Consider the following 22,815-nt stretch of genomic DNA (forward strand, 5'->3'; position numbering starts at 1 on the left):
TCTGGGCTTTCTATCCTGTTCCATTGATCTATATTTCTGTTTCTGTGCCAGTACCATACTGTCTTGATTACTGTAGCTTTGTAGTATAGTCTGAAGTCAGGGAGCCTGATTCCTCCAGCTCCATTTTTCGTTCTCAAGATTGCTTGGGCTATTCGGGGTCTTTTGTGTTTCCATACAAATTGTGAAATTTTTTGTTCTAGTTCTGTGAAAAATGCCAGTGGTAGTTTGATAGGGATTGCATTGAATCTGTAGATTGCTTTGGGTAGTAGAGTCATTTTCACAATGTTGATTCTTCCAATCCAAGAACATGGTATATCTCTCCATCTATTTGTATCATCTTTAATTTCTTTCATCAGTGTCTTATAATTTTCTGCATACAAGTCTTTTATCTGCTTAGCTAGGTTTATTCCTAGATATTTTATTCTTTTTGTTGCAATGGTAAATGGGAGTGTTTTCTTAATTTCACTTTCAGATTTTTCATCATTAGTGTATAGGAATGCAAGAGATTTCTGTGCATTAATTTTGTATCCTGCTACTTTACCAAATGCATTGATTAGCTCTAGTAGTTTTCTGGTAGCATCTTTAGGATTCTCTATGTATAGTATCATGTCATCTGCAAACAGTGACAGCTTTACTTCTTCTTTTCCGATTTGGATTCCTTTTATTTCTTTTCCTCCTCTGATTGCTGTGGTTAAAACTTCCAAATCTAGGTTGAATAATAGTGGTGAGAGTGGGCAACCTTGTCTTGTTCCTGATCTTAGTGGAAATGGTTTCAGTTTTTCACCATTGAGGACAATGTTGGCTGTGGGTTTGTCATATATGGCCTTTATTATGTTGAGGAAAGTTCCCTCTATGCCGACTTTCTGCAGGGTTTTCATCATAAATGGGTGTTGAATTTTGTCGAAAGCTTTCTCTGCATCTATTGAGATGATCCTATGGTTTTTCTCCTTCAATTTGTTAATATGGTGTATCACTTTGATTGATTTTCATATATTGAAGAATCCTTGCATTCCTGGTATGAACCCCACTTGATCCTGGTGTATGATCCTTTTAATGAGCTGTTGGTTTCTGTTTGCTAGTATTTTGTTGAGGATTTTTGCATCTATGTTTGTCAGTGATATTGGCCTGTAGATTTCTTTCTTTGTGACATCTTTTTCTAGTTTTGGTATCAGGGTGATGGTGGCCTCGTAGAATGAGTTTGGAAGTGTTTTTCCCTCTGCAATATTTTGGAAGAGTTTGAGAAGGATAGGTATAAGCTCTTCTCTAAATGTTTGATAGAATTCGCCTGTGAAACCATCTGGTCCTGGGCTTTTGTTTGTTGGAATATTTTTAATCACAGTTTCAATTTCAGTGCTTGTGATTGGCCTGTTCATATCTTCTATTTCTTGCTGGTTCAGTCTCGGCAGGTTGTGCATTTCTAAGAATTTGTCCGTTTCTTCCAGGTTGTCCATTTTATTGGCATAGAGTTGCTTGTAGTTATCTCTCATGATCATTTCTATTTCTGCAGTGTAAGTTGTTACTTCTCCTTTTTCATTTCTAATTCTATTGATTTGAGTCTTCTCCCTTTTTTTCTTGATGAGCCTGGCTAATGGTTTATCAATTTTATTTATCTTCTCAAAGAACCAGCTTTTAGTTTTATTGATCTTTGCTATTGTTTCCTTCATTTCTTTTTCATTTATTTCTGATCTGATCTTTATGATTTCTTACCTTCTGCTAAGTTTGGGGTTTTTTTGTTCTTCTTTCTCTGATTGCTTTAGGTGCAATGTTAGGTAGTTTATTCGAGATGTTTCCTGTTTCTTGAGGTAGGCTTGTATTGCTATAAACTTCCTTCTTAGAACTACTTTTGCTGCATCCCATAGGTTTTGGGTCATCGTGTCTCCATTGTCATTTGTTTCTAGGTGTTTTTTGATTTCCCCTTTGATTTCTTCAGTGATCACTTCATTATTAAGTAGTGTATTGTTTAGCCTCCATGTGTTTGTATTTGTTACAGATCTTTTACTGTAATTGATATCTAGTCTCATAGCTTTGTGGTCGGAAAAGATACTTGATACGATTTCAATTTTCTTAAATTTGCCAAGGCTTGATTTGTGACCCAAGATATGATCTATCCTGGAGAATGTTCCATGAGCACTTGAGAAAAATGTGTATTCTGTTGTTTTTGGGTGGAATGTCCTATAAATATCAATTAAGTCCATCTTGTTTAATGTATCATTTAAAGCTTGTGTTTCCTTATTTATTTTCACTTTGGATGATCTGCCCATTGGTGAAAGTGGGGTGTTAAAGTCCCCTACTGTGACTGTGTTACTGTTGATTTCCCCTTTTATGGCTGTTAGCATTTGCCTTATGTATTGAGGTGCTCCTATGTTGGGTGCATAAATATTTACAATTTTTATATCTTCTTCTTGGATCGATCCCTTGATCATTATATAGTGTCCTTCTTTGTCTCTTGTAATAGTCTTTATTTTAAAGTCTATTTTGTCTGATATGAGAATTGCTACTCCAGCTTTCTTTTGATTTCCATTTGCATGGAATATCTTTTTCCATCCTCACTTTCAGTCTCTATGTGTCCCTGGGTCTGAAGTGGGTCTCTTGTAGACAGCATATATACAGGTCTTGTTTTTGTATCTGTTCAGCCAGTCTGTGTCTTTTGATGGCAGCATTTAATCCATTTATATTTAAGGTAATTATCGATATGTATATTCCTATTCCCATTTTCTTAAATGTTTTGGGTTTGTTATTGTAGGTGTTTTCCTTCTCTTGTGTTTCTTGCCTAGAGAAGTTCCTTTAGCATTTGTTGTAAAGCTGGTTTGGTGGTGCTGAACTGTCTCAGCTTTTGCTTGTCTGTAAAGGTTTTAATTTCTCCATCAAATCTGAATGAGATCCTTGCCGGGTAGAGTAATCTTGGTTGTAGGTTCTTCCCTTTCATCACTTTAAGTATATCATGCCACTCCCTTCTGGCTTGCAGAGTTTCTGCTGAGAAATCAGCTGTTAACCTTATGGGGATTCCCTTGTATGTTATTTGTTGTTTTTCCCTTGCTGCTTTTAATATGTTTTGTTTGTATTTAATTTTTGATGGTTTGATTAATATGTGTCTTGGTGTGTTTCTCCTTGGATTTATCCTGTATGGGACTCTCTGTGCTTCCTGGACTTGATTAACTATTTCCTTTCCCGTATTAGGGAAGTTTTCAAGTATAATCTCTTCAAATATTTTCTCAGTCCCTTTCTTTTTCTCTTCTTCTTCTGGGACCCCTATTACTCGAATGTTGGTGCATTTAATGTTGTCCCAGAAGTCTCTGAGACTGTCCTCAGTTCTTTTCATTGTTTTTTCTTTATTCTGCTCTGTAGTAGTTATTTCCACTATTTTATCTTCCAGGTCACTTTTCCGTTCTTCTGCCTCAGTTATTCTGCTATTGATCCCTTCTAGAGTATTTTTAATTTCATTTATTGTGTTGTTCATCGTTGCTTGATTCCTCTTTAGTTCTTCTACGTCCTTGTTAAATGTTTCTTGCATTTTGTCTATTCTATTTCCAAGATTTTGGATCATCCTTACTATCATTATTCTGAATTCTTTTTCAGGTAGACTACCTATTTCCTCTTCATTTGTTAGGTCTGGTGTGTTTTTACCTTGCTCCTTCATCTGCTGTGTGTTTTTCTGTCTTCTCATTTTGCTTATCTTACTGTGTTTGGGGTCTCCTTTTCACAGGCTGCAGGTTCGTAGTTCCTGTTGTTTTTGGTGTCTGTCCCCAGTGGCTAAGGTTAGTTCAGTGGGTTGTGTAGGTTTCCTTGTGGAGGGGACTAGTGCCTTTGTTCTGGTGAATGAGGCTGGATCTTGTCTTTCTGGTGGACAGGTCCACGTCTGGTGGTGTGTTTTGGGGTGTCTGTGGCCTTATTATGATTTTAGACAGCCTCTCTGCTAATGGATGGGGCTGTGTTCCTGTCTTGCTAGTTGTTTGGCATAAGGTGTCCAGCACTGTAGCTTGGTGGTCGTTGTGTGAAGCTGGGTCTTTGTGTTAAGATGGAGATCTCTGGGAGATTTTCACCTTTTGGTATTATGTGGAGCTGGGAGGTCTCTTGTGGACCAGTGTCCTGAAGTTGGCTCTCCCACCTCAGAGGCACAGCCCTGATGCCTGGCTGGAGCACCAAGAGCCTTTCATCCACACAGCTCAGAATATAAGGGAGAAAAAGTAGAAAGAAAAAAAGAAAGAGGATAAAATAAAATAAAGTAAGATAAAATAAATTAATGTTATTAAAATAAAGAATAAAAAATAGTTATTAAGAAAAAAAGAAAAAGATAAAAAAAAAACGGATGGACAGAACGTTAGGACAAATGGTGAAAGCAAAGCTATACAGACAAAATCTCATACGGAAGCATACACATACACAGTTACAAAAAGAGGAAAGGGGGAAGAAAATAATATATCCTGCTCCCAATGTCCACCTCCTAAATTTGGGATGATTCGTTGTCTATTCAGGTATTCCACAGATGCAGGTACATCAAGTTGTTTGTGGAGCCTTAATCCTCTGCTTCTGAGGCTGCTGGGAGAAATTTCCCTTTCTCTTCTTTGTTCGCACAGCTCCCGGGGTTCAGCTTTGGATTTCGACACGCCTCTGCGTGTAGGTTGCCTGAGGATGTCTGTTCTTCGCTCAGACAGGACGGGGTTAAAGGAGCAGCTGATTCGGGGCTCTGGCTCACTCAGGCCGGGGGGAGGGAGGGGTACGGATGCGGGGCAGGCCTGCGGCGGCAGAGGCCAGCGTGACGTTGCACCAGCCTGAGGCGAACCGTGTGTTCTCCCGAGGAAGTTGTCCCTGGATCACGAGACCCTGCCAGTGGCGGGCTGCACAGGCTCCTGGGAGGAGTGGTGTGGATAGTGACCTGTGCTCGCACACAGGATTCTTGGTGGCGGCAGCAGCAGCCTTAGCGTTTCATGCCCGTCTCTGTGGTCCGCACTGATAGCCGTGGCTCGTGCCCATCTCTGGAGCTTGTTTAGGCGGCGCTCTGAATACCCTCTCCTCGGGCACCAGGAAACAAAGAGGCCAGAAAAATCTCTTGCCTGTTCGGCATCTCCAGACCTTTCCCGGACTCTCTCCCGGCTAGCTGTGGTGCACTATTCCCTTCAGGCTGTGTTCACGCAGCCAACCCCAGTTCTCTTCCTGGGATCCGACCTCCGAAGCCCGAGCCTCAGCTCCCAGCCCCCGCCCACCCCGGCGGGTGAGCAGACAAGCCTCTCGGGCTGGTGAGTGCTGCTCGGCACCGATCCTCCGTGCGGCAATCTCTCCGCTTTGCCCTCCGCACCCCTGTGGCTGCGCTCTCCTCCATGGCTCTGAAGCTTCCCCCCTCTGCCACCCGCAGTCTCCGCCAGCAAAGGGGCTTCCTAGTGTGTGGAGACCTTTCCTCCTTCACAGTTCCCTCCCACTGGTGCAGTTCCCGTCCCTATTCTTTTGTCTCTGTTGTTTCTTTTTTCTTTTGCCTTACCCAGGTACGTGGGGAGCTTCTTGCCTTTTGGGAGGTCTGAGGTCTTCTGCCAGCGTTCAGTGGGTGTTCTGTAGGAGCAGTTCCACGTGTAGAAGTATTTCTGATGTATCTGTGGGAAGGAGGGTGATCTCCGCGTCTTACTCTTCAGCCATCTTCTCCTCTCTCTCCATCATTACTTTTATATTCATCATCATCATACCTGGGGATAGTTGATGATAATGCAGTGAGGGCTATCATTAACTTGTTAATTTTGATTATTTTCAGCCTGAAAAGATGTTCTTGGTGTTGTGCCACTGGTCTCTGTCCTCCGCTTTATCCTGTTTAGGTAAGCTTCAAAGGCATCATTGGTCAGTTTAGGGTGACACAAATGTAGGAAGATTAAGAAATATAGAACTGATAGAATTCAAGTTGGAAATGATGAGCTAAAACTGGCAAGGCTGCATTTAGTCGAAGCAAGTATGTTGAATTACGTTCAAATGAAAAGTCTGACAAATAAACATAAAACTGCCTAACTACAGGATAGGAGATATCTAGCTAGATAGAAGTTGGTGTGAAAAGGTCTTGAGGATTTTGTTGACCAGAAGTTGAGTCTGAGATGCTGGCTTGAGGCTTTTTTTAGAGAGCAAATACCACCTTAGGCTACTACCATGAGCTAAATATTTGTGTCTCCCCAAAATTCACATGTTGAAAATTAATCCCTAATGTGATGTATTTGGAGGTGGTGCCTTTGGGGTGATTAAATATTGAGGATGGAACCCTCATGAATGGGGTTAGTGCCCTTATAACAAGGACTACAGAGAGCTCCCTTGGCCCTTCCACCATGTGAGGACACAGCAAAAAGGCACCAGCTATGAACCAGGAAATGGGCCCTCAGCAGACATCAAATGTGCTGGCACTTTTATCTTGGACTTCTCAGACTCCAGAACTGTGACAAATCAATTTCTGTTGTTTATAAGCCACCCAGTCTATGGCATTTTGTTACTACAGCCTGAATGGACTAAGACAATCAGTGTGCAGTGTTCAGATCAAGGAAAGTAAAAGATCTGCTGTTTATTGCACCAGAATGAACACACCTGAAATATTATGTCTAGGTTCAGGTACCTTTGCAATCATCTTTTTATCATTTCACTAAAGGTTTGAGCTTCATTCTTAGGTATGGATAAAATGAATTAGCAGGAACACAGATTTGTTACATTATCCAAACTGCTTATCATTTTGTAGTTGATGATTCTGATGATAGATTTCAATTTAGGGGGAACATTCTCTTCCTTTCTCGAGAGAGATGCTTACTCTGGGCTTGACCTGAAAAGCCAGTTATGTCACTTTGTTTTCCTTTTAAGAGAGTTAGGCCAAGTTTCTTTTTGACCATTTAATTCCCAAATTATGTTATCTTTCCTTCATCTCTCTCTCCACTCCACTTCCTCTCAATATTGCACTTCTCTTTTGTGCTTCCTCCCAATTATGTGTTCCCACCATGCCTGCTGCTGCAGCTCCTAATTTGCTACCTTTTATGATCCACTACCTCTCTTTCCCTTCTATTTAGGGGTTTCCTTTTTTACTGCAGTTAGTTAGACAACTTAATTCCACCTGGGATTTTCATAGCTTAGTAATGACTTGTATAATACTATAACTTTCAGTTATACATTTGTTTAAAATATAGTGACATTCAGTGCTCTAGCCAAAAGGAGATTAATGGCAAGAATTTTGGAACTTGTATCAGGCTGGTGTAGGGGAGCTTTCTTTCCTGAGGGACCTCATCATCACAGCAGGCAGTGCTTGGTGACTGTGGTGGGTAAGGCTGATTGGTATTGCAGCACCTGTGAGGTTCTTTTTTGGGTAGAGGTGAGGGCTTGGCAAGGGGGATTAGAATTTCATTGAGTGCAGTAGAGACTGGGACAGAAAATTTGGGTAATTGAGGTTATTTGACTTGGCTTTTATCCTGAGACCAGAAAGGTCTGCTGACATTTGAATTTGATCTCATTTAGCTGGGGGTCTTCGGGAAGCAATGACTGGCTTTTATTACCTAGTCCATTGATGGTGACTATTTCAGGCCATGCCAGACCCAAGAAGGAAGAATATTAGATGACCAGAACTTTTAGAAACCAATTAAACCAGGCAGTTTAAGCTGCAACTTAAATAAATTGGAGAGCACTTATTATTCTGTGCATTTTCACACCTACTACACACCTGGATCTTAGTTTACATCTATATGAGTCTCATTCTCTTCTGTAGTGAGGGGAACTGGGATACTTATTTTGAAATCATTTTTACTGCAGAGCTTATACATTGCTCTTGGAGATCTTCCATGATTTCTTTTCTTTCTTTCTTTTTCTTTTTTGTTACAAATTATGTCAGTCATGGGGAGTAATTAATGTAAGAGGTGATGACTCAAATGGAAAAAAATTTAATGGTGATACTAACGCAGTTGTAATTGCTTTAGTCACCGCAGAGAAAGATGTCGCATGACAACATCTTCAAAGTATTAACCAGTGTATTTTCACAGTTGCATATCTTCCTTATACTTTAAGGAAGAGAGGCCACAGAAAGAATGATGAGAGGAAAAAGAAAAGAAAAGCAATTTCCTGCTCTTGAGTTTCAAAATATAATTCTGGAACCCAGGGCAGAGCAATAGTGAAAGAAAAGGCATGAAGGTCCAGTCAATTTTTTTGCCCTGACCTAGAGAGAAGACATAGGAGAGTTGCAGGAAAACCAGCAGGCCCTTGGAGTATTCAGGGCTGGGAAAAGGGAAGTAAGACTGGAATTCTGCGTGGGCAGCATGAAGGGGCCTGGTGGCAATACAGATGCCAGCCTTAGTAGATGCAGCGTGGAAGGGTAATTACATCTTGGGACTGAGGGGGTGAGTTACATCTCAGGGATGGCATATATGGATGGATGACACAAAACAGACACCTCAAAACCCTTGACATTGTGTAGTCTCCCCCACCCCTCCACCCCGCACCAGTACAACTCTTAGAGAAGAACGAAATCCTAAATTGACTGAGTGTACTCAGAACTGACATTGTTATCCCTGATGGAATGAGGATTCAAGATAGACATTTTGTTCCGTTTTAGAAAAATAAACTTATGTTTTTGCATACCTCAATTTGTTCTCCTTACTGTTAATGCTTTAGAAAAAGCACTGAAGGTGAATAATTGACTGAGTGGGCTGTCTTCAAAGTTGAAAAAAAGCACTGAAATGCAAGTCGGAGAATTTAGCTTTTAGTCTTGTCTTTGTTACTGTTTGACCTTGGGCACATAATTTTGTCCTTTTGGGCTTATCTGTCTCCACCTGGGGGGCTTGTCTGGATCGGAGCTTCCTAACCTAGTGGCTGAGGTCCCTTGGAGAGGCTAAGGAGTTTTTCTAAGGCATCTTGAATCTAGGTATGAACCAATCCTTGTGTGTAGATGGAATAAGTAATGTGTCTTTGTACGTAAGTGCTACTAATTTTTCGAACGTTTGTAGACCTAATTGTGTTTAATGAAATGTGATTAATTAATTTAAAAGCCATACTAAATTTATACTTTATTTTTGTAATTAATCATCTCAATTAAACAATACAAAATTTGTAACTATTATTTAGAAATTATAGAGATGTCCTTTTAGCCTAGGCTTTAGTCCAAAATGTTGTTTGTTGGCTACAAGTCTATATGGGGTTTATGCTAATTAGGGATCAATATTATTGATTGTTCTAGAAATGATTGATCCTCACACTCTGACGAGTGGTACTAATTGATTTCAGAAATGTAAAGAATAACAGAGGAGATGTTTTAATTACTGCATCCAAATAACCTGTTTTTTCTGATATTGAAAAGCCCCTCTGTGGGAGAGTCTAAAAGTAAAAGCTTAGGTTAAAGTCTTGCTCTTTCTTTCTACCTCTGTGACCCTAGCTGAGCTATCTAACCTTTCTGAGCGGGTTTACTCCTCTTTAAGATAAAGATAAAAGTCTTAACCTCATAGGAATTTGTGAAGATAGAATGAGATAAACTATGAGCCCATTATGTTGTCTAGCAGAAGGAAAGTATCCAAAAATTATTGGTTTCCCTTATGCTTCTCTGGAAAGCCTATTTAATGTAAAGGTGTAAAAGGTAAAGTAAATTAAAACTGGCTTGAATGTAAAAATGTTCCATTTAAACATTGAATTAGCAGCAATTAAATTCACATGTTCACTTGTCCAGGGTTGGGTTGGAATTGCCCCATTCACGGCAACCAATGAGCAATGCAGTTGGACCACCTAGAAGGCAGTGCTGGCACTGGGCCCAGTCTCTCTCTGAAGCTTGGAAGAGCTTTCACCTGTTTTCATCCCAAGTCTTCCTTTCTTTCTGAGCAAGCATTGAGAGCATTGTTCAGCCATTCCCATTCAGCTGCTGCCAGGAATGAGAATCCTGGAGGTGCTGTCTATTGTCAGATCTTGAAATGGAACTTGAATGGAGAGAATGTGCTTTCAAAATAATTTATTTTGAATGCGTTCTCACTTTGGTGGGGAGAGGAGGCACAGATGGCTGAATCAGGACATGTGCCAGTTCCTTCCTCATGCCAGGCATCCAGTGAATCCAGGCTGTAGGAGAGGAGATTTAGGAGAAGAGCAAAGGCTAAAAGAATTAAAAGCAACTATTTTGGGTAATCAAAGGGCTTCCCCTCAGAGATAATGCTGGCTTCTTGAGTATCTGTTGCACTGCAGACCCTGAATAGTAGAAATTAGTCTCTGTTATTTCCTTCAGGAGCTGTTCTATTACAGAGAGTGGCTTGGATGAGAACAACCAGTGGCTGAGAGACCAGGTCACTCCCCCCAGCAGCAAGCTTGTCAGGATGTAGGTTTCCTGACTTCACCTTCTATCCTCCAGCTGGGCCAAGTGGTTGAGGTTGCTGGCTGGATGCCACTCCCTGAAGCTCTCTTGAAAGTTGTTGCAAATTTCCTGATCCTCTGATTTGAGGATCCCAAAACAGCAGCTTCCTTGCCTCCAACTGCTTCATTTACCCATTCCTAAACATTGCTGAACTCCCACCAAGTTAGCTAAATTCATTCAAGTTTCAGGGAACAGAAAAGCTCAGGTTATCCACGGTGATGGGGGTTATTGTGGTGATAAATGAGCAAGAGAGAAGATGGAAAGTCTGCTCAGGAGTCAAGTAGTTGGCCTCAAGGAGCAGAGCAGATGTTTCTGATTTAACAGTAGCTTAGGTGTCTGTGTTAGTTTGCTAAGACTGCCTTAACAAAGTACATAAACCGGGTGGCTTAAACAATAGAAATTCATTATCTCACAGTTCTGCAGGCTAGGAGTCTGAAATCAAAGTATTGGCAGGGTTGCTTCCTGTGAGGACCATGAGAGAGACTCTGTTCCATATCTCTCCCCTAGCTTCTGATGCTTTGCCAGCAATCTTTGGCATTCCTTGGTGTGTAGACACATCACTCCAATCTCTTCCATTATCTTCAAATGGCCTTCTCCCTGTGTATGTGTCTGTTTCCAACTTTCCCCTTTTCATGAGGAGACCAGTCATATTGGAGTAACACCCACACTAATGACCTGATTTTAAATTGATTGCCGCTGTAAGGACCCTAGATCCAATCAAGGTCACATTCCAAGGTTCTGAGAGTTAGCACTTCAACATATGAATTTTCAGATGACAAAATTCAACCCACTACAGTGTTTAACAGTCACTCTTATTCTTGTTGCCTCAGATTCAGCCATATTCCTGAATAAGCTCATCCTTCCACAGTTTCTATAGAGATTTTTATCTTATCTGCTAGAGTCTTTTGGGAGTATTCAAACTCACCGAGAATCTCATTGGTTTAATTGCTCACTGTCTGGTATAGAGCATCCCTTCTGGTCAGGTTCTCCTGTGGGCTACTCCATGGACTTCTGCTGGCTTTGCCGGACTGACCCCTGGGCCAATCAGCTCTGGCCATGAAATGGTCTTATGAAGGACAGATGGTAGCCTTTGTGGAAATTATCTCTGTGGCTGCTTTTCTCAGAAGGAGGCTGTGGACCTGAGGATGTGTCTAACTTTCAGAGTGGCTATGTGACCTGCACTGTGCCAAGCCCTGGGGGTTCAGAGAAAAAGCTGTTGTTCCACTTTGGTATGTTCTTTATGTAGGTGTGCTAGGTTCTAGGCCCATACAGTGGACAAATCTCTGGCCTGGGCAAATTTGATTTCATGATTCTCCTGACTTTGAGAAGCTCCTCACAGAGCCATCACTATTTTCAGAGGCTACTGGTATACTAAAAAAAAAAAAAAAAAAAAGAAACAACTAAGGAAATCATAGGTATTGCAATAGAAGTGTTTATATATAATTGCTTTCAACCCTTTTGACTATTCCTAAGATAATTACAGTATTTATAAAGATATTACTCATTAGGCAATCCAGTAAAGAAACACAAGCCTAAAAAATTGTATGATGATTGTCTTCTTTTTGTTTGTTTGTTTGTTTGTTTTAATAGACCGTATTTTTAAGAGCAGTTTTAGGTTCATGACAAAATTAAGCAGAAACTACAGAGATTTTCCATATGTTTCTGCCCCCAAACATGCAGAGCCTCCCCTATAAATACATGTTGTTAATTATCCAAGGCAGCTGTCTTCTTATCCTGTCAGAGTATCTAGTGACTATGTCTAATCTCATTTGAGGATACTATCAAATGTCTAAAATTCACGAGCTTTGTGAATGTGACTCCAAACTGAATGGTGTCCCTATCTACTCCAAATCTACTCCCTTTTCTTCCTTTGAAAGGATTGGCAACCAGAAATACAGGCCCAGATGGGATTTTATTAAATTTACTTGGTTCTCTACAGGTTCTAATTTCAACCATTGTATTAAGTTACATAAGTCAAGTAGCCTACATTCCATGTAAAAATTCCCTTTGACTTTATAGTGATCATTAAGCAACATTTTGTGCCTAACACTGCACTAGGCTCCCAGGAGAATACAAAACTCATCGAGGGAGAGTGTTGCTTCTGAGAAGCTCTCAGTGGGTATAATTCCTTGGTGATAATCACCTTGTATTACTGTGAGTCTTTCATTTCTCAGCTCTGAGTTGTAGGCACCTGGGCCCTTCCTTTATCTTTGCCATCTTTGCACTATTTGAGGGCTTAGGTCTTATTCTATTTTTCTCAAAAGTGACTTCTTGCAAATTTTAGAAATTTAAGACTCTTGGGATGTTAAACCAAAAGATAGCTTAGAAATCTCTTTCTTTGGTTTCTAGCTTCTCCCTTATCAGAAGTAACCATTGTTACCCAGAACTCTATGGTTTGAAATCTTTCAATCTATCAAAAATTCACTAGAATAATTAACCAAAGGCATAGAGTTGCCAGTCTAACTTGTTACCAAACTGAGAAGTAGCTAAATGCAAAGAAACTTTATGTTCTAGTTAGCTTGTAAGGGTTAGTGACAAATAAATTAGAAAGTTTTACTACTTATTTCCAAACAGTGAACATATTAAAGACCCCTATGCCTCCAGACTTCCCAATTTTATGAACTACTGGTATAAGTTTGTTCAACCATTTTATAGATGATGAAATTAAAATCTCGAAAAATTAAATACTGTGACTAAAGGTCATATAGTTATATTTTCAAAATCAATAGGAATGATATCACTTACGTGCAATGATTATAGCTTTGGTAGTATTCCATTGGGATAGAGCCCAGAGTTTGTACGACTTACATTAAATTATTTTTAAAAAAGTGTAAATACGAGTCTTTTAGCTTCTCTCTCTCTCACCTCTAATTGTTGTCTCTTACGTTTTGTCATTATAGTGTCAGTGTATGTATTTATATTTTACCTCGATACTGACTTCTTCTGAGCAACAGAGGAGTACAGGAAATGTGTCAGGCATGAACTGCTCACAGCTCAGAGGAAGGGATGTGAAGCGAGAATGAGAAAGCCTGCAGGCATCCTCTCAGTCTCCCTCCGGAGAGACCTCGTGTCTCTGCCTCTCTGGGGCTTCTGCTTTTACTTGTGTCTTTTCTTTCTGCAGACCACCTTTCTCTTCTCTCAGTGCACAGGGGGAAAGGGTGGCTCAGGTCAGGTGCCCTGCAGAGAATGACCAGAGCTACTGAATTCCCAGGAGAGAAGATCTGATTGACCTCTTTGGGTCAGCGGGTTATGGATGTTCCTCGAAAGATTTCAGAGGATGGGAATTGTAGACTGCTCTAACTTCAAATGTGTCTGAGTCATGGGTTTAGTGCTCTATAGTCCCCAGACTGCTTTTCTCAAGCATTAACTAATTTTCACTATAAGCCTGAGAGTGGATATTTACTAGTGCTGGATATTTACTAGTTATACACATGAGGGAACTGAGGTGTAGAGAAATTAGTATATTCGTTCCTAGGGATGCTGAACAAGGCACCCCAAACTGAGTGGCTTAAAACAATAGAAATTTATGGTCTCACAGCTTTCGGGTCTAGAAGTCTGAAATTAAAGCGTCAGCAGAGTTGGTTTCTTCTAAGGGCTCTGAAGGGGAATCTGTTCCACGTTTCTCCCCTAGCTTCTTGGGATGGCTTGTAGCTGCATCACTCCAGTCTCTGCCTCTGTCTTCACAAGACCTTCTCCCTACCTGTATCTGTGTCCAGATTTTCCTCTTCTTATAAGGACACCAGTCATATTGGATTAAGGGTCCACCCTACTCTAGTAAGACCTCATAACCTAGGTAATTACATCTACAAAGGCCCTATTTCCAAATAAGGTCACATTCTGAGGTATCAGGAGTTAAGATTTCAACATAATGTTAACAAGAAATAATCTGTAATTCTGTAGCTTGCCCAAGTTTTGAACTGAAACTCAGAGCTTCCACCTTTTCAAAGGAACTTATTCTTTCACTGGTTGTTTTGGCAATATTAAAGCAGAGAATTACCATGGCTCATTTACCCTCTTTTATTTGTCATTGAATTGAGCAGTTATTCGATGGAGTAAATAAAACCCCTGGCTACTTTATCATTCACCATACTTAATCATACAAGATGCAAGGGCAGGAATTTGGAAAGGAGAACATTGTGGTCAGCCAGTTGTTTTGTCTCTCACCAAGGAAAATAAAGTGATAAAAGAATAAAAGTAAGCCTTTAACGAGGACTGACACAATAAATGTGTCTGATGCTATTGCTGAATGGTTGGTATGGATAACCTTGGTAATTTACTTTTAGCCTATTTCCAGTTCACCCTAACCCATCACAGTCAACCACATTGAGCTCTCAAAACGCTGGATGCTTAAAAGAAAAATAAATCCTCTGAGTATGAGCATGCACCGAAAGGAAAAGATGGAAATGGTTCTAGTGTCTGAGTTCTGTATTGCCCTGCCCTTGGTCCCAGAATAGGAAATTCCTTTTATTTTTTTCTAGGATGGGATATGGTTAGAGTGACCATATAATTTATCATAAAGCCTGGGAGGTTTTCAAGAGTGAGAGATGTGCTAAAAATCATTAAAATTATATTCTTTGAAAATACTTACTGATCATCGAATTGTTTTTATTGGTGAATCTATAGAATAGAATCATTCAAAGGCTACTTTCAAAATCTATTTTTAAAAAAAGTGTATGTGAATAATAAGGCAAAATTTTAATTAAATACTTAATTAAATATCTGAATATTTAAAAACAGTATAAGCAGTCTAATTATTCCTGGTACATGGGCATGTATCTTGATCAGTTTCTTAGCTTTATCTATCTGTAATATTGTGTCATTGTAATCTTTCTGAAGAATGTATTTTTTTCAATACAGTCTTATTATTTTTTTATTTTTTCATAAACTGCCAACAACATTCTTCAAAGTTGTACTTTATGATTAATAAATTAGAAATTGTTGTTATCTTCAGTGGGCTCTTCCTGATAGACTGTAATATTTTTCATCAATAAAATAAAATAATTGCTCTATAGGTGCTGAGATACCTGGTGAAACTAGAGCAAATTCAGCTCAATGGTAAACATTCTCACTTTTTTTTCTTCAATTTTTTGTGTTTAAATGTGTAAAAAGTTCAGCGTGAATATTTTTATTTTTACAGGTACTTTTTGGAGGGGATCTCCATTCAGAGCTCATTTATTTAACGAATATTTTTACAAGGCCAAAGCCTCATCAGTAAGTTCTTTCAATAATCCTTTTCGTTGTTTCACCAAATTTAAACATGGCAAAACTATATACCTTATCAATTTCTTTCCAATATGTTGCAGAATAAAAATTTATCCAGTTGGAAGTAAATATGCCATCAAAGTATTCTTCACTTATGAAGATGGTGTATTCTAAAAGACAACAATAGAATTTTAAGATTAAATCATCAATTCCATTTCAGCTTTCCTAGATTTCTTCCTTACCTTTGAAGGAAAAACATTTTAACATCTTCGTATTTGCAAGCTCTGACTCTGTTGCAATTTGTAAAAGCTCTGTTTGTTAAGTTTTTTTATTGAAGCATAATTGATGTACAATATTTAATTTTTTTATTAAAATATTTTAACTGATTTTGACAAAATATGTACAAAATATAGAGGACTTATTTACAAAGGGTCAGTATCATTGTAGTATACATAGTTTGAATTATAAAATGGTTTTATAAAAGCTCAAAGCTTTCTAAAATCCAGTTGATGGTGAGCAGCAAAAAATATATATTGCCATGCTGAAGTTTATTTTATTTTGTTTTCATTCAACGTGAGTTTAATCAGAAAAATTTGTACTTCAGTTACTCTTCGTATATAAAAGAGAAGCAATACAGCTTCTATTTTGATGGGTAGAACTATAGGTTATTTGGAGGCAATTATGAATTACTTGTGCAACATAACTAATTCCAAGAACATCTCTGCTCTATAGGTTTCTTAATTTAGTAAAAACATTGTCTTTGCCATGCTACGCTACACTAAAATTTGTGCTTACATCATCCCTGCCAAAATACTTTTTTTCCTCAAATGAACTTTTGAGCTGAGTTTATAGTAATATCTGCAAAAATGTCAGATGTTTCACTTTCAACAGAAGAAATTTCAAGAAGCTTTACTTTGATACTATGAATTGGATGAAAAAAAGAGAACCATTATGGAACTAAGTTGATTGATTTTCTATTTGAAGCACCTCATAATTCGAATATAAAGCTAGTGTCATTTGTGTGCAAAGCTTTTCTTCTGCTAATGGAGCCAACACATTGACAGCCATTACTTATTTTTTATATGCACAAGAATATTTGAAACAGAAAATGGAGAAACTTAATTTAAATAATTTTTGATTTTGAAAAGTCACGATTTACCTAGTGGTATGTAAATATACTTTACGTAGCTGTATTTGTTGAATCAACGTTTCAAATCTTAAGAGTACTACTAACCTTTGAGAAAACTTCATGTGCTTTATATCAGGACTGCTTAGACTCCATTTTTTGCATCGATTTCTCATACATCTAAGCTACAATTTCTCATATTTGCCATTGAACCCTCCCTCTCAAGGCCTGGCAGCTTTGTGCATCTTGCAGACTTCAGCATAGGTCGTGGGAGTTGTCCATCCACTGACTAACCATTGCCAGCAGCAGCATGAGATGCTTCTCCCCCCGCCAACACCTTGGCTAGAAGGTGGTACCAGTTCCTCGTTGCTAGTGACAGAGCACACCTTGTTTTATCAGTGGGCACTCTGCCGGAACCCTGAAACAGGATTGTCTGGAAAGGGTCAGAAAAAGAGATGAGATATCACTGCTTTCAGATTTAACCAAATGTTAAAGTGCTTATGAATTTTTGTTTTATCTCTGTATTAAATCATCATTCAGATTTCACACCTGTTAGAGTGAGAACTAGAGTGCATATGTGTCTCACACACTAGACTGGTCCATGGCAGAAGCTGGAAGCACAAAGTGGAAATCTATTGTACCCATTTCAGCTTTCAAAAAATACAGCTATTAAGGATAATACTTTTGTTCTAAGATGAAAACTCTGGAATAAACTCTAAATCAGACTGGAAACAGACATAAACAGGGAAACGGGTATATAGCTGTCCTACGTATAACAGTCTTGAGGTAATGGCTCCTAGCATGGCTGTGTAATTTAGCTTAATTTGGATCTGGGACCTGGTGGTAGAGTTTTGCCAAGGACACCATACTAATAGGGTAAATGCAAACTGTACATAGCAGCGCCAGTCTGGGACTCGGGATGAGATCATTCATAGTCACCTCCAACTGGTAGTGTGTTGCTAAGTGCTTAACAACTGGCTGGGGCAGGGGAGAGGGGAGAGAGGGAGGAGGGAAACCCTGATTTGTAGTATTTGATGATTTCTGTGGTGTAAATACTCTCACCATTGCTGATTTCAAGCTCCCAACTTGACAGCTGCCAAACTTGGAGTTGGAAAGGGATGTATACAGTTGGCCAGTGCACGTGGTTGTGTTCTGGTTCACCAACCGGGAAGCTCCTTGAACCCTGTTTTTTTGTTTTCGATGGAGGCTTCATTACAAAGGCACAATCGATTAAATCATTGGCCATTGGTGATTGATTCAGCCCTTCTCCCCTCCCAGGAGGTAAGGGGGTTGAGCTGAAATTTCAACCCTGTAATCACAAGGTTGGCTCTTCAGCCTCCATCCTTAGAATTGTGCTGAGGGTCACCTCATTAACCTAAAAATAGACACCTTTACTGCTCTCATGCTTAAGAAATCCCAAGAGTTTTAGGAGCTCTGTGCCAGGAACTGAGACAAAGACCAAATATATATTTTTTCTTATAAATCACAATATCACACATACCATTTATATTCACGATATATACTGAGCCAAAATATACTATCTAAACCTTGAGCAATTTGCATAACTCTGCTACCTGTGTGACCCTACCCTCCACCCTGGTGAACACTGAGGGAAGAAAAAACCTTGTAGATTAAGATTCCTTTAGCATCCCCTTTTAAATGTCCTATCTTACCAAATTATATAATGACAAAATGATTTTTAAGAAATATTGTATACAAATTGTAAGACCTGAACTATTTAAACTGCAGAACACTTAAGTTTGTTGTGTTCTAGATACCACAGGGAAAATTTCAGTGACTTGAGGAACCTCAAGTAATTGATCCTTGATATATGTGAGTCTGTTCTTGTGTATAAAAATAGAAAACTTGTGTCTTATGCATCAGTTATGGATATGGTTCTGCAACATTTCCTCATAAAACAGGATGTGCCTTATGCTAATTTGACATGAATATTTCAATATCATTTGGCAAAAAGAGCAGAGATATGACCCATGTCAAAAAGCACCTCAACCTTGGGGTTACCACATTCTCCAGCAGTTTCTTTAATTACAGATTTATGAAGTGGTGTCCCAAGCAGAACAGACATTGGATATACCAAACAGGAAGGAGGCGCTTGTAGCAACTGTGGAACACTGAAAGTAAATAAATAGATAAAAAGCTTCCAGCACCAAAACAAAAAGGGCTTCATGGCTCCATTATATGGAGCTGTGACAAGTCAGTATTCAATCTTAAAAACTGATGGAAAGTGAAGTCAGCAAAAGTGAGCTGCTCATAAAACACTGATGGACATTTATCGATGGGTGTTACTGGGACACAATCATGAAGAGAATAGAAATGAATCAAAGTCCTACTCTAGGAATTTTTCCTGACCTTTGCTATTTAGGAACTGCCCAGCCTCTGTTGTAGATGTTCATTTTTCTTTCCCATTCTTGAGTTAGTTTTATAGTACTCCTTTTTGGTGTATAGTGTAGTACCCTTTATGTATATAAGGGAGGCTTCTGACAGCTTCATATATACAAGAGATTCTTCCATGGAGAAATGATTTATTGTAATGGTTTTTATGTTGTTAGAGCTAGAACTGAGACTATGCTTTTGATCTACTCTGTAGCTTCATCCTGTGAAGAGAATTCTTTCTTCAAATGTCAGAAGTCTTTGCTGGCAGCAGGACCTGCCCCTCCCCAGATTTAGTTTTGCTTTAGTGTATTCTATGAGAATGAGGGAAAAGGGCCTACTTTTATTGCCCCTTAAATCTTCCCTGTTGATAAATTGTAATTTCTCACCCTGGGGTAGTCAGGAAGGGGTCAAAGCTTTGTAATACTTCTTTCCCTGGGAACAGAACCTCTTTCAGTGTATTACTGGCAATTTAAATGGGGTGGGGGAGCATATCTTTTCCTAATCTATAAAGTCTGCATGGCTGTTTTAGAGGTTATGTAACAGGTGATTACTAACTCAGAGGTATTATTTTCCTGTTCATGGAATGTCACTTTTGCAATACAATAACATCAAAATTGCTTAAAGGGAAGTTAAGGGACATGTTGAATATGTAACAGATGGGACACAGAAACTTAAGTGAGCTTCATTTGAAGTACAAAGACTAATAAACTGTTTATTTTTCTGCCTCTTCCAGATGATGCCCCACAGAAACAGAGGGGGGCTACAGTGAGAGAGGGACCAAGATTTAGGGGAATATATGCAGAGCTGAGCCTGATTTCAAATGTGCTGTTTCTTACAGCTTGTTTTGCTAACTCCATGCCTCCTCAAGTTGACTGATAGAGCTCATTGCATAAAATTCCAAAGATGTTTTTTTTCTGCAGCAAAATGTCCTAAAGGAAGTTCAACTCAATTGCCTTCCTCTGAAAAAGACACTGAACCAAGTGACTGTTTGATGGTCCTGGAAAGAAATATTTGTTTCATTTGAAGTTTTCATTTTACCCTTAAAACCTAGGTTTGATGGTGTGAGGTATGGCATGTCTTCCTTTCTTTCTTGCTGACTAAGTTATAGAAAGTCATTAGGTGCTCATTAGAATAACGTGAAAGCCGATAGCACCAGTTATGGAACCCATGACTCATTTTTAAATTATATCAGTTCTCTTTTGCTTGCCGCCTAAATTACAGTCTTTCTTATGACAGGTCGCTTGAAACTCTGAAACAATGGACATCAAAATTTATGACTTAAAAAAGTTAAGGCTCTTTTCTTTTCTTTAGACCATTCCTGGTGTGATCTGATAACCAACCTCTTTACTTTGGTTTTCCCTATCAGTTAATTTGGGGTATGCCTTATGCCAGTTGACTTACTGAATCCCTTCAACATTATTGCCAGGTAGACATTACTTCCACTTTACAGATGAGGAAGTTGAGGCTCAGAGAGCCAGTAAGCAATGGAGCTCAGATATGGAAGCCTATTCTTGACACTTTACTACCTTCCAGTGGTGAATGTGAGTAAGTTAAAGCTGTGGAACCCTGTGAATCTGAGAAGAAGACAAGATTTGGACAGGCCAAATTGAGGATGGGCATTGAGGTACCCATCAGAGGATACACATGCCTAGAGAAGGAATAAAATGGCCATTTATTCTCACCTTAGCTGTTCAAGTTAAATTGTGGGGCCACAACTATCCTTAGGAGCAGGTGAGAGCTAATAAAATGTGAGCTTGTAAGTGGACACCATGCATTTTCTTTGTAAAAATCTTTTTCCTCTTATGATATTTTATGAGTGTGACAGCTCTTCCTCCCCAAGTTGGGAAACGCCTCTGTGGTTGTATATACTCTCTTGATCCACAAATCCTGGATGTTACTTGATGATTTCTATATATTTTTAAATTAATTTTTATTGGAGTATAGTTGCTTTACAATGTTGTGTTAGTTTCTGCGGTACAACGAAGTGAATCAGCTATACGTATACATATATCCCCTCTTTTTTGTATTTCTTTCCCATTCAGGTCACTACAGAGCACTGAGTAGAGGTCCCTGTGCTATACAGTAGGTTCTAATTAGTTATCTATTTTATACATACTAGTGTATATATGTCATAGTAGTGTATATATATATGATTTCTAGTTTAAGCAAATATCTTTAACTTGCACAAACTATTGGAAGTAAGAAAAATAAAAACGTTTAACAAAAACTTCATAAAACTAAAAACAAAGGAAATAAGATATTCAATATGTGAAAATACAGACCTACAGTGTGTCATGAGGTAAAAACTTTAATTGGTTTATTTGGGGATTAAGTGAATGATGCAGGCATTATTCCACCATTTGAAAGGTATAGAATATTCCAGACTTTTCCCCGTAACTTCCTTTTTAACCATCGTATTCCTTCTTGGTCTTTTTGATTTGGGGATTTACAGCTACTTCATATCAACTGCCATTTATAGATGTGGCAGATGTGATTATAATGTACTCTGTGAATTAGTTCCAATTGTTTTGTTTAAAAAGCCAATTGTGATTCTGGAAACTGACTTGAGAGGAGAAAAATAAAAGGTTCATGATAAATTACTCATACCCCTTTTTGGGAAAAGGTGTCTGGTGTTAAGCTACAGGGGATGGGTTTAGTTAACATTTTCATTAATAACCTGGGAAAGGAAGTAAGCAGCATGTAAATAAATAGGGCAGATGCACCTAAGTGGGCTGATGCCAATGGAAATGGACCTTATGTAACTTTTAAATCAAGGCAAATGGGAAGCATATCTAAGAGTGATGTTCAGATGAAACGGGTGGAGATCCTGGGGGAAATGGTTGGAAATGGTTATGACACAGGAGGTATTATGAAATGTCTCCCTTTTATTTTATTTTAAAATTTATGCCCATAGCATCTAGGGATATGCTAACTATATCTCAATATGATATTGATTTTCTCTTTCCCAGAGTAACTAATTTTGTCAGTGACACCACCATTTCCTCAGTCACCCTGGCTCAAATCCCAGAAGGTATCCTTCTCTCATTACTTTCCTTTATCTATATTCAAATAATAATTAACATTTATTTAACATTTACTACATGAAAATCACTATGCTAAGCAGCTTACATATATTATCTGATTTAATCCTCAGGAAAACCCTATGGAGTGACTATTGTTGCTCCCATTCTGCAGATGAAGAAATAACAGGTTTTAAGGGGTTAAATATACTGAACAAGTTCTGATAATTCATATAATCCAGTTTTCTGTATACCTAATGTATTGTCACCAAGCATGGTAGATTCTTCCTTGGTGTGGTCTCTTTCAGTCCTTCCTTATTCTTCATTTGTTCATCACCCACTATTTATGGGACTGCAGTCACTTCATAACTGGTATTCCTATAATCAGTCTATCTCAGCCATATGAATTGACTATATGGCAAGGTCTACTTCAACCACATAACTACTGTAACTCCCATGTTCAAGAGTATTTACTGATTCCTTAGTGTTTACACACCACAACTAAGGATACTTCCATAACTTTTAAAGAATGTTTCCCTATTTATTCACTACCTACCTTGTTCTAGATAAGACTCGTCTTTCTCATAAATAATACAAGATAAAATTAAATACTAAACACAGAGGTAAATAATGGAATAGAGAAGAAAAAAAAATGATCACAATGGAAAAAGTATATAAAGGCAGCTGTGAACAGGTCCCTGCATATTTGCTACCCAAATGCAAATGGCTTCTAGATATTTACATTAAGAACTGAC

General features: G+C 38.7%; 1 long non-coding RNA gene across 2 annotated transcripts in view; it reads left to right on the top strand.

Moving 5' to 3' along the window:
* LOC309636256 overlaps positions 1–22,815 on the top strand; it is a 384,430-nt gene that overhangs the window by 142,576 nt on the left and 219,039 nt on the right. Inside the window, exon 4 of one of the 2 annotated variants that reach the window (XR_014249327.1) lies at positions 15,456–15,529. The exons of the other annotated variant lie outside the window; for it this stretch is intronic. This is a non-coding gene — a long non-coding RNA (uncharacterized lncRNA). The remainder of the gene's footprint in view (positions 1–15,455; positions 15,530–22,815) is intronic. 2 annotated transcript variants of the gene reach the window in all.

Source organism: Balaenoptera borealis, assembly GCF_965194805.1.
Source record: "Balaenoptera borealis genome assembly, chromosome: 10".
NCBI lineage: Eukaryota > Metazoa > Chordata > Mammalia > Artiodactyla > Balaenopteridae > Balaenoptera > Balaenoptera borealis.